Raw genomic sequence first — 19,181 nt, forward strand, 5'->3', positions numbered from 1 at the left:
AATTGATGAATGTTTTGTTTGCATGACATCAACTTTTCATGGGGGGTAGTCACACACACGTCACAATTGTAGATCTAAAATCAAGTCTAAAACTGCCATATGTTTAAATCTAGCCTTAAGTAACGTAAAACAGATCAGATAAATAAGAAGTTGAAGTCCTGCACTTTTGCAAAATTTAAAAAACCTGGGTTCATCTAGTTCACATTTTCCTCACTCTGTGTGTGGGTGGGTGTGTTTAATAACATAAATATCCAAGTTAAATTCTGCAGTCTTACTTTTTTAACCATTGACAATGACAGTGGTTCATTTGTCTCCCAATGTTCCATTTCAAGAGAGATGGATCACCGTTTTGGCAAGGTCTGAAGGAACAACAATGGGAGTAAATGGAGTGTTTGGAAGACAAATGTGTGGTGGTGTGTCCAATTTGATAGAATCACCCTTGCATATTTTTCTCCTACATTTCCTGAACTACTCCTGCTAAGGGAGACCACTAAGAAGCCAAATACTCCTTGGCTTTGTTTCCTTTTGAAAGGCTGCTTCCAGAGCCACTGATGTAAAATAACAGGAATCAAAGGATTCATGGATCAAGAAAGATGGTTTCCAATAACTTCCAGCAGGTTGTTCCCATGGAGCTGATTTTTTTTTCCCAGGAGGTGTGATGGATTGGAACTAATGCACTCAAAAAATTTCACCACCACTTATTTACTAAAAGCAGCCAAGCTCCACAAGGCTTGACCTTGCTGCCGTTGTGAGACTCACAGCGTGACTGCTTCTCCAAGAGAAACAAGCCCAACACTTCCCTGCATCAGAACCACAGAACACTAGTCTCAAGAAATACTCTGCAACAAATTGAAAAGCATTCTGTCATCAAATTTTGGACAAGAGGCACACACACGCTGTCACCTCTCAGAGGCCCACGGGACATGTTAGCATATGTGAGCTTCTGAGGGCCTCACGGTGGAAAACAAAACAAAACAAAGCAAAAAACATGTTTAACTCTCTTTAACTTAGAACTTCCAAAACTTATTTAACTGCTTATTTTAGTTTGCTACGGCTGCCTTGGAAAGTCCCACAAAGTATGGTTTAAAAAACAAAATTTATTGCCTCACAGTTCTGGAGGCCAAAAAGTCTAAGAAGAAGGTGTTATTTAGTTTCCTCTGAGGACTGTGAGGAAGGTTCTCTTCCAAGCTCTTTCCTTGGCTTGTAGATGGCTGTCTTCATGTTCATGAGGCATTCTGCCTTTGTATCCGTATCCAAATTTCCCCTGCTCATAAGAATCCCAGTCATATTGGATCCTAGGGCCTATCCTAACTTGATTACCTCTGTAAAGACCCCATCTCCACCTAAGGTCACATTCTGAGGTGCTGGGAGTCAGGACTCGTGAATGAACATGGGAGGGGTGAGGACACTATTTATTCAACACTAAACCCCTTTTGCAAATGTCATCTATTAAAAGCATGCAGCACACATTTGGGGAAATGTAGCCATGGCCTCACCGATACCGTACTTGGCTTCAGTATTTCCCAAGTACCAATTGCAGAATAAACACAGAATCACTGGGGGGCGGGGGAGGGTAAAAATTCTAGATTCTTGGGTCTCACTTCCAGAGATTGAAATATACTAGATCTAGAGAAGAACTCAGGCACTTGGAACTGGGAAACCTGCCCAGCATCAGGCATATAACCAGCTTGGAGTTCTACCACCATTTAGCACTCCCTCTTTATTTTTAGACTTGATTTGGGCCAGAAATCCCGGAATAGCTGTGTAAGGATTGTGCTTTCTTTGAAAACAGTGTGAATATAGAATTGTTTCCTCATCTCTGTTTTTATCACATCTTGTATCTGCCTCCATCCTGATACAAACTATGCAATGTGCATAGAATCCCTGCCTTATTCACCTTTTTACTCTCCCTTCTTCCAGGGAGTTGACACATAATGATCACTCAGTGAGCACTTATTTTTTTAATAATAAGTGCTTATTTATTTATTCATGAGAGACACACACACACACACAGAAGCAGAGACATAGGCAGAGGGAGAAGCAGGCTTCCTGCAGGGAGCCCAATATGGGACTCAATCCTGGAACTCTGGGATCACGCCCTGAGCTGAAGGCAGATGCTCAACCACTGAGCCACCCTCGCATCCCTCAGTAAGCTCTTGTTGAATGAATCAGTACCTGAAGCATTGCCCATGAATATATACAACTATTTTATTATTAAGAAAATTCTCAAGGTTGACATATCTTTAATCTTGGGAGACTTTATGTACTAGAGATTTTAAAACATAACCTAGGTAAACCTTTCTTACCGCCCCCTTTTTACTCCACCCCCAAACAGACTGGAGTCTTTTGTTTTCAGGACACTTCCCACTGTTTTGTTTGCAGGACACTTTTGTTTTCAGGATACTTCATACTCTTCCTAACCTGAAGGATTTTTGTACATGCTGTTGGGATTCTTCTCTTGGTTCTCTTCCTCCACACTACCCCAATTACCACCACTATTTCCAAACTAATGTTTGTTCTCTCTTTCCAATCTGGAGTGGTGGCCCTTTTAAATATTTCCATACAATGCTTTGGTTTTCCTTGGAGACATGGATCATACTTGTAAAAATTAGTTCAAAGGATACTCTCTATGCCAGACTCAAAGCTACATGTGAGTAGGCTTCATGTTCATTGTATTCACTTTTTTTTTTTTTTTTGATAGTCACAGAGAGAGAGAGAGAGGCAGAGACACAGGCAGAGGGAGAAGCAGGCTCCATGCACCGGGAGCCCGACGTGGGATTCGATCCCGGGTCTCCAGGATCGCGCTCTGGGCCAAAGGCAGGCGCTAAACCGCTGCGCCACCCAGGGATCCCCATTGTATTCACTTTTGAAACTACAGAAACTTGCACAAAGTAGGGATTCAAATATTGATTGAGTGATGCTGTACTTTATGGTGGTGACATGCTTTGCTCTACCATGAAACTGGGAGCTTCTCTAGAACAGGGACTAAGTTTAATTCATTTTTCTATTTTTGGCACCTGGCATAGTGCCTGGAAGACATAATGTTTTCATTAAATTTCCTTAAAATTGTTAAGGCTTTTGTTTATTTGTCTCTTTGTTTGTTTTTGTCTAGATGAAGGCCTGGGAGAGAAAATTTAGGACAAGGGTAGATGTTGGTGAAAATATAAAAATAGAGTTGTTCTTTCTTGTCATTAAAGCTCAAACTTAAAATATTTTTAAAATAAAAATAAACCAGAATACTAGGGAATATTGAGGGAATATTTACTGGAATCAAGGCACCCCAGACAGCTGATATGCTTCTAAGAAAACAAAAGGTAACAGTAAATAAAATAATAGTTTAAAATTCAATTTTCAGATTGCCAAAATCATTTCAAAAATAGCCCTCGGCAGTCATCTCCTTATGGAGAAATTGGATTGTTTGTCAGCTGGTGATTTCACCAGTTCATTATTTCTAGAGGCAGAGGAGACATGCACAGCCATGGCACACAGGGACTGCAGTCATGACCAGCCTTCAAGTCACTTGAGTGATGGGAGCTGTATGTGGTATATACCACTCTTCCTGAAGATGCAGCTCAGCTTCCTAACACTTGTGTTCTGTGCTTGCAGTGACAACCTGCAGTGGTTAAGTTCTTTCTTCCCACAATACTGAAAATTAGCTTCCTGGTAACTCACTCTTCTTCTTTCTAAGCAACTGTGGCAAATAAGGATAATAAATCCCTATTTCCTAGGGAAGGTAGAACTGTGTCTTTTCTTTCTTTCTTTCTTTCTTTCTTTCTTTCTTTCTTTCTTTCTTTCTTTCTCTTAGATCTTCAGTGTAGAGAGATGGTCATGAGGGAGAAGAGGAGAAATCTTTCATTGGAACAAATGGCCTTCTTAGAAGGAAAGAGATTGGAATTCCATTTGTCTTCTTATGAAATGGACTTTCAACATCTTTAATGGATTGGGACAAGAGCAACTGAGGTCTCTTTGCAGTAAGATGAACAAAGAAAGGGGCTTTCTGTTAGAGACATGAAGTCTGACCTTCAGGGTTGAGGGTTCTAGAGTGGTACAGAGTGGCTCTCAGTATAGATATGATAGCACTAGGAAAATGGCCATTTGTGAGTCTAAGATCACCCTCACCTGAATAAGCACCAAGGCCCAGACCACCACCACAGCAATAGATATATGTTTACTGGTTTTCCACTGAGATGTTGTGAAACCCACAGCACATCTCTGCTGGGTCAGAGTCCCCCACTCTCTGCTACCTTGGGTCTCTAAGCAACACTGGCTTACCCCTTTGTTCTAGATTGGTCCCTGGGATTCTGGGCCAACACAAGGTGAAGAGGAAAGCCCCAAAGGAAAGAAAAGTGAAGGTTTTAGCAATCATTTTAAATGTTTTTTGTTTTTTTAATATTAGCTTTTTTTAATTTATTTAATACTCCAAGCTGATGAATGGACTGTTTTGGCCACAGTGGCAAAGAATGAATTATTGGCATTGTAATACTTTCTTATTGCTGCCTTAACAAATTACCACAAACATAGTGACTGAGGACAACACAAATTCATTATTTTACAGTTCTGGAGGTCAGAAGCCCAAAATGAATCTTACTAGGCTAAAATTAAGGTGGTGTTGGGGCTGCATTATTTCTGGAGACTCTAAGGGAGAATCTGTTTTGTTGCTTTTTTCAGCTTTTAGAAACTGTCTACATTCTTTGCCTGCTGGCCCCTTTCTCCACCTTTAAAACCAGTAGAACAGCATCTCTGAAATCTCCCTCTTTCTTTCTCCTTGTTTACAGAGATACATTTTCTTCTCTTTTTAATCTGATCTAAATGCCTCCCTCTTAAGGACCCTTGTGATTACATTGGGCCCACACAGAAAATCAAGATAGTCTCCCCATCTCAATATCTGTACCTTAATCACATCTGTAAAGTCCCTTTTGCTGTGTAAGGGAACATATTTACAGATTCCAGGGGTTAGGTAGGATGTAGGCATCTTGGGGGGGGGGGTGTGGACATTATTCAGTATACTGTATATACCCTTCATATCTTAGGAATGAATGATTGGTTTTAATAGGACACTCATTGGTAAGACAAGGAAAAGGGAACAAGACTTAAGCATGAAGTATCATAAGTGCAAGGGATAAGACCTGGTGGCTTTGGATTCTGGTTTGGATAGATGGCATGGGTATAAGTGCCATTAAGGGTAATCAGAAATCCATGAGAAGGCTTCAGGAAAAAAAACATATGATTTTAGATATTTTCAGTTTGAGATATAGCATAGCATAAATTAATCCAATACCAGATATAAATCATTGTGATATATGGTCATGTGTTATATTTTATAAGGATTTGGTGTATATACTGTTATATATTAGAAGCTAATATAGTTCGAACAAAGATCTCTCATGCTGGCATTTAAGATACTGCAAAGTAGATTACTTACCTGTCAATTTACTTCTCCACTCTGTTTTGATCCCACACCAACCAAGATGCAGAAGTAACTGTTTGCCCATTTCTATGAGAAACAGACACAACAGACCTACTGTGATCTTTGTAGTTTTCCCTGAAAATCTGTGAGAGTATGAGAAGTTGTCCAACTACATGCATAGAACTCTTCCAAGGCCCTCTCCTTTTTGCAAACTCTCTTATTTGAAGGCATGGTTCAGTCAACACTCCAACTCTGGAGATTTGCTGCAGAACGGTTATACTCTAAAGGCACTGACAGACACAAGTGTCAGGTCCACTTGCACACTCCTTGTGAGTTCTGGGAGTCTACCGGGAACTATAGACTTGATGGAACAAGAAACCAGTTAGCAAATATGAAGCATTTCTGAGAAAATGTCTCGATGGATCTCAAAAGTAAGGGACCTGCATCTCTAAGACTTTATAATTTGTGGAGGGGGGTTCTATTTTCATGTTAGATACCCACTTTTGAAACTGAGTTTAAATTCATAATTTTATAGTCTCTAAAATGGACCTTCAGATTCTATAAACTTTCGGTTTACAACAAAACCTATCTATTTTGCCTAGACAGATTTATAAAAGCAGCAAACAAGGATGCCTCTCATACAGGACTTTTCATACAGGACTCCTACGTAATATTTTTTTGCATATAATTACATATAATTAATTTTCCTGCACCTGTACCATATTGACCAAAGTCATCCATGTCCAATTCATGTTTATGTCCCTGGTGCTCAGAAAGTTACCAGGGGTTCAGTCAGAATTTTATAAAACTGTATTGATGTATTAGATAAATGAGTAGATTCAAATTAGTTCTTACACACGATTTGATCTAATGGATAAATTAGGGACTGGCATCAGCATTAACTGTGTACTTGGATTCACCATAATATTCACAGAAGAAATGGTATTCAAGGAGCATTGCCAAGGTTGAAAAACAAGAGTTCTCAGCAAACCCACATCTGTCCTTGCTCTATGCTGTGAGACACTTATGGAAGGTTCTCAACATTTGGTTGCCTGACTGCTCTGCCAGTGACCAGAAGGAACAACTAAAGATGGAAGTTTGTTTCTGACCACAGTTCAAGCCGGGGTCTCTAGTCCAGCTTTATCAATAAATATCAAGATATATCAATAGCTAATATTTTGATCTTGCATCTGCCTTCTGTATGCGTCTATTTTTCATAGCTTGTAGTAGGGAGGGCCATGTTTAACAATTGCTTCTGAAACACTGGATGCTGTGCTCTGGTGTTTGCTTTGTTAGGTCAGGAAATTCCTGCTCTGAGAGTCCTAAAGATTTGTCCAGATTTGAACAGATTTCAGTGGAGGTGGGAAACTCCAAGGCGAAGTGGTAGTTTCTGACTAGCAGCAGAATGAACAAGAAGGCAAAAAAAAAAAAAAAAAAAGTCTCCAAAATTCAGGCCAAAGAAAATAAAGAAAAGGATGGAGGAGCAGCCCAGAGGGGTTAGGCAATGGAAAAGTCAAGAAGAATTAGTGGGAGGACAGAACAGAACTGAGGGCCTGGAGGATCATGGAAGAAAGAATGAAAAAAAGCAGATACAAGATTTTAGCACCCTGAGGAATGGCCAGGCTCCCCAGGGTAAGGAGAGAGGGAAGAGGGACTTAGGAAGTCAAATCAAAGAAAAGGGTAGAAAAATAAGGAGGGTTTGAAGGATTGTTCACCTCCTGGAATGGGGACACACATGTATTTATTATGTTAATGTTTGCTCTTAATGTTTTTCATCTAGTTCCTTTACAATTTTAGTTAGGACTTCTTTAAATAACTCTAAAACAGGATCATTAGCTGTGAGTTGGTACAAATCAAACACAAAACCATTGCAAACAAGTGGGAGTTATAACCCTAATCAGAAAGGCCTGTGTTGTGTTTCTAAAGCCTGTCCTGAGGGACTATGAGAAGTGTGTAATGATAATGTTTCCATAAGAGCCAGATTTAATACAATCACCACTCAGATCAAATGTGGGGGGAATTTTTTTAAAAAAAAAAAGGCTGTTTTCAAATCCAAGTGCCTCTTTGAAATTTAAAATCATATTCTTTCTTTCTTTTTTTTTTTTTTAAAGGATTTATTTATTTGAGGAGAGAGAATCTCAAGCAGGTTCCCTGCTGAGTGCAGAGCTGGCCCAGAGCTTGGATCTCATGACCCTGAGATCATGACCTGAGCCTAAATCAAGAGTTGTAAGCTTAACTGATTGAGCCAACCAGGTGCCCTTAAAATCATATACTAAGATGATGGTTCATATACATTTCAAAGCAAGGGAATGAACTAAAAACACCAGCATAAGGAAGATTTAAAATGAAGCAGAGTAGGAAAAAAAAAGACAAGCCAAGGTCTGGTTACATCTTCTTAAAAACCACATCAGTGCTCATAAACATATCAGATCTGCACCCAATGGTTACAGGCCCTGGAGACACTTTAAACAAACCACCTAGGAAAATGCCATATTCAATTAAGTGTTCAGGAATATCGTAGACCTCCGGTTTAGCCAGGTATTGAAAGTCTTCAAACTCTACCCTCAGTAGTCACCAAAATGGTGTCCGTCCTAGAAAACCCATTGCCATTCACAATGGCCAATGGTTTTGGTAGTTTCTGTGATGACAAACATTCCCTTCAACAGCAACGCCTTCCTTTGTTGGATATTTGTTTGAAATCCTGCAGTTGGGAGATGTTTATGTTCACATGAAAATAAATGTAAGCAAAGCATCTTATGGTAAACATCTCTCCAGAAAAAACAAATTCCATCGTTTTTACACATAGGAGAAAACAACAAAATGAAGTTACTGCTTTTGGCTTCTTTCGTTGTAAGATTATCAGGAAGTTCTTTGACGCTGCCCTAAGAAATCACTTAATTTGGATTATTTCAGGGTATATCGCTTTTATAAAACTGGTTTGGGCAGTTGCATCTTTAATGAGGCTGATTAGATAAGAGGAACAGATCCTCTCGAGATTGAAAGCTGTCTCAACAAATGTGGACAGTGTATTCATTTAATTTGTTTTAACCAGTAGATTTATTCACGCCCTGCCTTCTTCCAGAAAGGATTTAGGGCCACTTACCTAGTGTGAAGGTCTGAAGGTATAGGTACTCATGAATGCCTCAGATTAATATCTAGAGCATATAACGTGTCCAGATAGTTTTCAATTATCAATGTGTTAATCTGAGCTTGGAAAGAGCTTTTAAACTGCAGTGAAACATCAACTAGCTTCGAACCTGCATTTTTAGTAAGCTATTTTGTCATTTGGAAGCCTGTACAATGAGCCTATTATTCCTTTAAAAAAAAGAGAGAGAGAAAGAAAGAAAAGCAACCTTCTGGTGTTGCTTTTGTCCATCTTATCTTATCATTCAGCAGCCTATTCAGGATCATATGTGGGAAACCATGTGTGTAAGATTGAGCCCTATACCCACTGCAGGAACTTCTTGGAAAAACATCCTTCTTAAGTGGGTGGCTATGTAAAAAAAACAAAAGAGAAATTCTACTTTTGTGATGAAGCTGGGGGCTTTTTATTCAGTATGCTTCAAATCTCATGTTTAAAATTAAGAACATTCAAAGCAGACCATCTATGTAGATATTTTCATACCCCATTTTTATGACAAATGCCTACTTAGCTTAGATTATTAGCAAATTCTTACAGTAAGAGGGATAGAGTACCATCTTTAAAATCATCTGCTATGCCTCAATATTCCTTTGTTTTTGAAATGAGTTTAAAGGGTGACAAAGACATCAATTTGCTATTAATGTATGCCAATATTACATGAACATTACGGGGATAAGAATATTCACAGAGTTCCCTGATCATATAAATATGCATGATTTGAGGGCCCATGACAGAAATGAAAATAAATCTTTATTGAATCCTAATCTCAAGACAAAAACAGATTCATTCTGAAATCCTGCTAACTGGAATAACCCCAGTTTATACCCAGATTTTATCTCGGAGTTACAGTGGGGCCAAAGGTCTCACAATTGAAGAATATTCATCATGTAGCATGTCTGTTGACAGGAGTTTAAGAGCATTTAGAGGTGTGACAATTGTTCAGATGCTACTGGTCATTTAGAAGCCTCACTGGATTTTTCATTAAATTTGGTGACCACTGATTAACTAAGAGCTCATTCAACTGCAACCATTCATTTTCCCTTGAACAATCTCACAGCCATCACTTCAATGAAAAAAAAAAAAAAGATAAGTAATGATCTCAATAGTAGGTGAATACCTATTGCAAATGCAGTAATTTCTACAGGGTTTATTTCTATTCTATATCATAAAGTTTGGCTGTGGCCCAGGGTTACTAAGGAGTAAGGTGGGGGGGGTGAGGTATGAGAGGGGGCTGTTGGAAAGCCAGTAGTGAACTCCATCCTCTAAGCTACTCAAACACATTAATGTACTCATCCCCATGCATGGAACATACTGCATCCATTTACCATATGCAGCTCAAAGCCTAGAATCTGTGTGCTTTCCTCTCTATTAGGGTCAGACGTGGCTGCTATAAGATGAGAAGACAAGTTATTATTCCCATGAAACCAAATATAAAATGGTCATAAACGGAATAGGCTAACTGAATAACAACAACAACAACAACAACAACAATAATAATAAAACTGTTTTGGGAGAAAGGAAAAGGAAACACATAGCAGTTACAGTTCCCTAGCAATGATCAAATGCTGCAGTGCAGAAACAGCATAGCCATGACAAGACCATGGCAATGGTGAGCAAGGTTAATTGCTGACCGCACTGACAGCCCCTGGTTCTAATCCCTGGGAGGGTTTCCCTTGTCTTTTGTCCCTTGTGGCCTTGACACTGGTCACTCCAGGAAATTCTTCTTTGTGTATCATCTTTTGTGGCCACAGCCAAGGTAGACATTGTGGAATATTTCTTTCCTTGGTGTCTTAGCTTGGGGTACAATAACAAAATACCATGGACTGGGTGGTTTGAACAACAGGCATTTACTTCTTGGGACACCTGGGTGGCTCCTGCCTTTGGCTCAGGGCGTGATCTCAGGGCCCCAGGATTGAATCCCACATCAGGCTCCCCATGGGGAGCCTGCCTCTCCTTCTACCTATGTCTCTGCCTTTCTCTGTGTGTCTCTCATGAATAAATAAATAATAATCTTAAAAAACAAAACAAAACAAAACAGGCATTTACTTCTCACATTTCTGGGGGCTGGTAAGTCCAAGATGGCCAGTTTCTGGTAAGGGCCCTTTCTAGCTTAGAGATAGCCTCATTTTAGCTGTGTTCTTATATAGTAGGGGTGGGGGTAGAGACGGGTAAGAGGATAGGGAGAGAAAGGGAGCTCTGGTCTTTTCCTTTTCTTATAAGAACACTGATCCACCATGAGGGCTCTACCCTAAGGACCTCAACAAAATCTAATCTCCACCCAAAGGCCCCATCACCAATCACATTGGATGTTAGGGCTTCAACATGTGAATTTTGAAGGAACAAACATTCAGTCCACAACACTTGGGGTTGGCTAGCTTCAGCGGCCCACTTCTAGGTGGTACAGGTTAGGGGCCTGGAAGTTTATTTAGGGATTTTTATAGCACAAGCTACTTTTCAGATAGGCTTGGGGTTTCTTTGGCTGTGTATTTCTCTCAAAAACTTAAAGAGATTTTCCATCTATTTGCTGTCAATAAGTTTCTGTGCAGGTAACCACAGTCAAATATTTTATCTAAAAATAGTTTTTAAGTTGGAAGACTTGCTTTCACCTACAAGATTCTGTGTCCTGTCATTTCAAAATCTTCCAAAGATGGGCAGGTATTTTGAACAAGGTCTCAGGTAGGAAGATCACAATCTACATCCCATCTTGGGAGTAGCCCACCACCTGTGCAGTGTGGCCATCTCCTGCTAAGGAGGCTACTATCTAAACTGCTTTAGACTGGGGAGAGGGGGAAAAAAAAAGACTGGGGAGAGGGGAGAAATCATTGACTTCCAACTCAACAAAACTGCAAAGGTACTAGATTTTACAAGACCTAAATCACAGACTTCAGGCGGGGAACACCTACCTGAGCAATGCAGCACTTCTTTTTAACTCTTGTGCAGACTGGTTAACTCCAGCCTGAGGTCATCTCTTGCTCATAGAGCAGGGAACACACACTGTTACATTGAATTTCACCAGTTATCAGTCCTCAGGTGGCATATTTCCTTTCAGGGAAGGCAGGAAATCAAATGTGTCACTTGCAATTCAGTCCAATGAGCTTCCCTTTTGCATTTTCCTTCAGGGCAACCCCTGTGGCTATAGCAGTCCACTCCCAGCTGCCAGCAGCCCAGAGTGTGCACAGTCATTTGGAAATAGACTCGGGATTTTCTTCTTCTCCACCAACCAACTTGTCATAGAGAGTATCTGATGAGTCCTGGGGAGTGGGTTAAGGTAGAGTTGTTGGAAAAGGAAGAGTAGGAACCCTGGGAGTGTGAGTCACCTGTTCATTCACTTACCCAAGTGGGGGAGCCTTTAAGCTCTCCTTAAACCGATTACCAAGTCAACTCACTGATGGAATGCTAAATGGTCTGCTCAGCTTTATGGCCCAGACCTGTGCTCTCCAATATGGCAGTCACTAGCCATGTGGCTACTGAGCATCTGAATGTGGTTTCTCTGAATTGAACTGTGATAGAAGTATGAAATGCACATCATATTTTGAAAACTTAGGCCAAAAAAAGTAAAATATTGCAATAATTTTTTATTGATTACTTTTACTTAGGAAATTTGATGAAGCCATGAATTCAATCTACACTGCAATTCAGCAACCCACCAGATCAGCCTCTGCTAGAAATAAGAAATTGTTCAAAGGTGATCATTGAAATGCTATGGTTTATTAACCATGACTTGAGTAGAGAATTTAAAGGTTTGCACCTGATTATTTTTTAAAAAACAATTTAGTTCAATTACAAGAAGTCAGCACACCAGCTTTCTATTCTTGGTTATAAAATATCCATAAATAGAATAAGTGCTAGAATCTTATCACTTAGAGGCTCTGCTGGTGACAACGTTAGCTTTGTGAAAACAGAAAGCATTGAAATGGCAGTGAAAAACAAATACTTCATCTAGATCCTTGATCAGCTCTAAAGTAACATTCCTAGGAATGACGTCATTCTCATTAAGTGCCAAGATTTTAGCAGCTTCAGTTATCTGGGGTCATACCCTTTTCTTTCTTTCATTCTTTTTTTTTTTTTTTTACCCTCCCTACATAAATATCTATACATAGTCAAATGTAATTTTGAAAATTCAAGTCATTACCAGAGGACCTAAGATTATAATGGTATCCTTCTTTATTTAGAAAGGATGGCATTGTTTTTGGCTTTGATGTTACATTTATATATAAATGGTGCACAAATGTACTATACACATGCATACATGTACTATAGCTGATATCACCATATCTCAATCTGGTTGTGTCTTCTGCCTTGCAAGGCTATCATGTCATTTTGTGCATTTCCTGGAGCCAAAGGTATGTGCTTATATGAGGAAATGGAAGAAAAAACCAAAACTACTCCTATTTAACTCTTACTCAAAACAACTGGACTGAGTAAGCCAAATGAAATGTAAATCACACACACTAAGTGCACACATTTTTCTTCACTCTTCATATAGGAAGAGAGTCATAATTAAAAATAGGATATCAGTTGAATTACTATCACTGTAATTCTTGAAGAAAATATCAGAAATGTAGAGCCGAGAAAAGATAAATTTTCCATTTTATTCATCATCAGAAAAATCACTTTTGTGGAACAGAAAAGTCAGTGGTTTTAAAGCTTTACCTAACATCCTGTCACCTGGGGTATATGTGGGGAGCAGTGGCAGGTAGGGTGGGGAAGACTTGTTAAAACACAATCTGCTGAGCCTTAACCCCACCCAGAGTCTCTGAGTTAGGGTCGAAGGTAAGTCTGAGGTAGGGTCAAAGAATTTGCATTACCATAGGTTTACAGGTAATGCAAATTCTTACAGCATTACAGGTAATGCTGCTATTTTTGGCCCAGGGAACCTTACTTTGAGAACCACACCCTTAAAGTATCATTGGAGAGAAGAATGTGAATGCTTTATCTGATCAGTTCAACACCTGGAGCTGAAAGGAAAATGGAGAAGGGGGATCAATCTGTAACCAATTTGAGATCCAGAGTCCTAACCCAACCACCTCCTAGTACACCTCCTTTGGAGGTGTTGGCAATGTGGAGATATAGTAGATAGTATTTCAAACAATTATAAGTGTGGCTTCTTCATCACTCTTTTAGAAGAAGTAGGCTTGAAATAAGATTATCCTCATCAATCTTCATTGATAAAGAGCCAGTAAATAATACATGGTTTTATTTTAATTCTCATATTGACAAGAATCTTTCTCTTTCCCAATAATGGAATCTAAGAATAATAAAATTATTATTCTGGTGATGGCACAGATTAGACTGAGTCATGAGGCTAAGGTGAAGTCAAGCTGGACAATTTCTTGCCCAGAAAAAAGGAATTTCTGAGTCACAAGAAAGAATATGACAGTGATTCAGTTGTAGTTTCTGAGGGCTTACCATGTTCCCCACAATTAAAAGGATTTCTGCATCTCAGACAGGGCCTTCTATGTATCAGAGCCTTAATAAACACTGCATGAAGATATGAATGAATAAATAAATGAATGAATGAATGAAAAGAATTTATGACACAGCATTCACTATTTGATGTCACACAAGCCCAATGATCTTGATGAGTTAAAGTCCAATGCCTCACCTCAACTTCTGTGCTTTACATCAGCATCAGAATTCATGAAAAAGGCACATATCATGGCATCTGCCCAACTTAGAAAAGTTCTTCCAGTGGCCATCTCTGATTCTTTGGTGAGTTTCAATCTCTATGTCACAGAGTGGGCAAGGCCAATCAGAACATCCATTTTTTTCTGGCCATGGTGATAGATCCAAGTAGGTGGTCAGATGACCCAATCAGGGCCAGTAAAACTCTTCCCCTGGGATGTTTGAGTTGAAATTCCAAAAGAGAAATTGCTTGTCCTTTCTGGTCATGCTGCTTGTGGGATGTTACCTGGGCAGATGACAACTGGGCGAGTACATAAGTAAGCCAGGAGTTGAAAGGAGAGAGAAAGGCGAGGCAAGAGATAAAAGGTAAAAATTTATGAGTGTGATTAGGGACTCATTCCCAAATGTATGTGTTTTTCTTGCTGGGTTCACATCTGGACTAAAATTTCCAACCACCCTTACAATTTAATTTAATCATACAACTGAATTCTAGCCAGTACATATGAATGAGCATGATGGATGCCATAGAAGGCAAAATCCACAGAAATCTCTTGTGCCTGATCATTCATACTTTTTCATCTTTTCTCAGCTTGTTACAAACAAATGCGATAACCTTGGAAGCTATACGTTGAAGACAGTAGAACCACAAAAGGAAGGAGGCCACTTTGAAGAATGTTGTCAACTGATCAAGAAATCCAGTTTGGACTTCCTGTTAGCTACAAATAAGTGTCATTATGCTTAATCAGAGCATATTTCAGAATTTGTTACAGTGGCCAGTATTATCTTAACTAGTAAAGGAATTAGTTAATGTATAAATGTCATTTAAAACATGAGGCTATAAGACATTTTATAGGGACTAGGTTTAGATAGAGAATACAGGTAATTTGGGGGTGCCTAAGTGGCACAGCTGATTGAATGCTGACCCTTGGTTTCAGCTCAGGTCATGGGTTGTGGGATCAAGCCCCACTTTGGGTTCTGTGCACTCAGTGCAGAGTCTGCTTGAATTTCTCTCTCCCTAACCTCTGCCCCTATATCACATATTCTCTTTCTTTCTCAAATAAATAAATCTTAAAAAAAAAAAAAGTAATTTGGCGAAGACTAATCCCTGAGGTCCTTCAACATTTAAAAATCAGGAAAAAGGAAAATTAGCAAAGAAGTCTTAGAAGAACCATGTAGGTGAGTAGGAGAAAAATCAAGGGGGTTATGTTGTTCTAGAATTAATGTGAAGAAAATGTTCAAGAGGATATAACATATGTACTATACTCAGTCCCTGGGACCCTTTATTTCTACATCTCCTCTTTCAATCCTATGAGATACTTCAGTGTTCTTCAAATACATGTCTTATTTTTAAAAGTAATTTGAGTTCACTCCCTGTCAACCAAGAGTCCTTGACTGTGGTAGACACCCTCTAAGATAGCCCCTGCTAATTCCTGTCTACTGGTATTCATGCCGATATATTATCTCTTGCCTTCTAGTATGGCCTGGATTTACTGGTTCACTTCTAATGAATGGGTTACAAAAAAAATTGTGGCTTTGATCTTAGGTGTCGTCTCTCATGCTCTCTCTTGGGTCAATGACCCTGGAGAACACCACTGTTAACGTTATGAGGCATCCCTGTATAGAATCTCATGTGATGAGGGATCTAGGTCTGCCAACACCACATGAGTGAACTTGGAAGTGGATCCTCCCTTCCCAGTTGGGCCTTTAGATGAGACCTCAGTCCCAGTCATCAACTTGAGTGAAACCTTGAGCCCCAATCACCAGCTAAGGCATCTCCAGGTCCTTAACCTACAAAAACTGTAAGATAAATATTATTTCAGCCATTAAGTTTTTGTGATCATTTGTTATGCAGCCATAGATAATAACACACTGACTACTATACTTGAGAAGTACAGAGTTAATTATTCTTATTAAATATGCCTAAATAATAAACACCGTAAGAATATTCTTTTTCTTATTTATGCCCCATATAAAATTATTTTACAGATAATTAATCCAAGCCTTCTAAAAACAAGGTAACCTGTCCAAATATTTGTGGCTGGCAAGGGGCAAACTGCGAAGCCAAACCAATTTCATCTCTAAGTACAAGATGTGTTTGTGGAATTTGTGAGTAGTTAAGGGTTCATATGTAGAAGTAATAGGAGAAATATCTGCAAAGGTAGGTTGGAATCAGATTGAGGAAGTTCACTTTGAATATTAGCCTAAGGAGTTTTTATTAAATCTTAGATAGTAGGGATAAAGGCTTTCTTAGAAAAGGGATGATATGATGGAGCGTTGTTTTGGAAGATTTGTTTGAAATCTGCTTAAGTGGGAAGACACTGAAAGAAGAGGGACTTGTAAAGAGCTGGTTTAAGGTACATGGAAATAAAGGGATGAGGACAAGCCTCCAAAAGAAGAATCAATAGGACTTGGAGACTAATTTAACATAGCCTGGGGGGACTGAAGTAATAAAGAAGAATCCTAATGATATAGAGAATGGTCCTACCTAAACAGAATCAGGGAAATCAAAAGAAGGACTGAACTGGGGGATAGTGGGTAAGAGAAAGGGGAAGATAAATCTCAACCGCATGGTTCCATTAGAGGTAATAGCATTGAATGGGAATGTGTAGCTAGGAATCAGGAGGAGTCTTGCCAGTCCACACAGAGACAATTAAAACCTTGAGAGCCCATGAGTTCGCAAAGAGAGAAAAGGACAAGCAGGGTAACAGACACTGGGTTTTCAACTTCTATTCCCCACTTTGACCTTCTTAACCAAATTTTCATTCAGTTATCTCCCTACCTGCCCTCAGCCATGAGCTTCACTAGAAGTCGTTTTCAGATCAAAGAAGGTGGATCCTGAATAGTCTAAGCCAATGCTGGTCACTTCCATCTCCTTAGGCATGTCCATGGGACACAGATCTAGCCAACAAGATGTAAGAAGTTCTCCAGGAAGCTCCTAAGGAGGCCTGAGAGAAGACGGCCTCCTGTGTTTCTCTGGAAGTTGTTCTAGCTTGGTCTTGACATGAAACCTGGGATAGCTCTGACATCTTGTGGGATGTCAGGCTACAACTGGGCACAGGGATCGCATCCTGTGATACAACCAGAAACCAATCTCCAGGAAATTATTCAGATTCAGAGAACTGGAGGAGGAAGCAAGCCCAGTGAAACACAAGAAGGGTTATTCAGATGCTAGGAAGACCAAGAAAACCAAGTTAGGCTCTCAAGTCAAGGTCCTGGGGAACTGAAAAAAAAAGCCAGGGATTCTGATGGGGTTTATGCTGCTGAGGAGAAACTTTCCAGTGAGGGGGGAGAGAGAGAGAGAGAGAGAGAGAGAGAGAGAGAGAGAGAGAGAGAGAGAGAAAGCACTAGACCTGAGAGGGGTACATGGAGAGACCACCATCCTTCCAGACCAGCATATTCAAAGAGCTGCACTTGACAGGATTCCTGAGGAGATTCTAGGGTTGGCAAAAGGTTGCTTCTGAGCTATTATTAAACACATTCTCTTCTGAACAAGTCAACATTCATCGCGTCCGGGCTGTTGACTCAAAAACCAGCCTCAGTGCGCCTATTACTCAGATTCACCCTGTTAGTGTGAAAAGATGGGTTGAAATGGACTTTGCTGCTTGGAATTAAGTGTGATCACACTGGGCAGCCTGGGGGAAGCGCTCAGTTAGGGAAGGCCGGGAGCACGCGGGCTGGGGCGAGCACTATGAACAGGGGATGGGGGTTTCTTTCTCGAATGTTCTTTTGCTTCCACCATCCGCGTTGCTCTCTTTCAGCGTGCTCTCACTCACTTGCCCCCTTCCCGTTGGAGAGACTTCAGAAGACGCAAATAAAATGACCAAGGCTGGCTTGGGCAGTGGCTCCTCCAAAGGGAAAGGAAGTGTTTGGTGGTAAAGTGGGGGGGTGGGGCAGGGCCGTGCTTTCTGGGGTTCACCTGCGGTGGGGGGGGTGCTCACCCCTCTGGGCTGCTCTTCCGAATCCGGGCCTGGGCAGGTGGCAGCGGAGGGCAGGGGTCCCGAGAGTGCATGAAGCAGGTGCATGAAGCTTGGACTGGCTTCAAGATGCACATGCTTGGCCCGCATTGGGTTGATGTGTTAAAAATATACTTCACCGCCTTTAGTTTAGCAAAACGAAATCCCTCCTCAGCCCCCGTGGAGGCAGGGCGATTGGGTTTCAGGGTGAGGTGCTAGCGAGGGTTTTGGGGGGCATGCATGTGCGAGCTGCTCCCCTTCATTTTATTTCCAGCCCCTAGGCTGGTTTTACACTTTGGTTTTGTGTGTGTGTATATATGTGTGCCTAAGGGAATCAGGATTAGTGGGTCTTTTGTTAGGAAGGGGAGAGAGAAGTGATTCGCTTGAGCTTCGCACACATGGGCAGCCTCACAGGCAAAGCTCACAGCTTTGATTTGCTTCTCATTCGCTGACTTTAAAAAAAAAGAAGGGTCCATTGCCTCAGGCTGCTCTGTTGGAGGCTTGTATGGCAAGGATTGGGGTGACTGCTGTCTCCAGAATCCAGTTCTCAGCCAGGAAGCCAGGGTTTCATTTGAGCTCCATAAAGATTAAATGTTCCCAACCGGGGAAGAAGAGTTGGGAACGTTCTTTTTTCTATGTTGAAAGAAAAGGCCTTGTTATCACATGGCAAAAGGCATTACTGGGTGGTCCTTGTCTGAGAGCTGAACAGAGCCTACGGATTCCTACGGGAGTCTATGAAACTGATTTTTACCTACTTGGAAATGCCCGGCTGCTACCACCGGCCACAGCCCTCCTCATCGGCCAGCTTGTCCAGGTGGAGTGACCTGCCCGAATGATCCCAGTGAGTCTCCTCGCTGAGCAAATCACCCAGCCTCTTCAAATGGAATTGCTAAACACACACATGCACGCACACGCTCACACACACAGCACGTAACTTTTTTTTTTTTTTTTTTAAGACCAGGAACAAAATTACTAAGCAAAATTTCCCAATGAACACTTCTCTTTTATTTTTAAGGACAGAGAAAGACCAAGTGAAAAAGGAGCCTCCTCTCAT

Source organism: Canis lupus, chromosome 15 (genome assembly GCF_003254725.2).
Source record: "Canis lupus dingo isolate Sandy chromosome 15, ASM325472v2, whole genome shotgun sequence".
Taxonomy (NCBI): domain Eukaryota; kingdom Metazoa; phylum Chordata; class Mammalia; order Carnivora; family Canidae; genus Canis; species Canis lupus.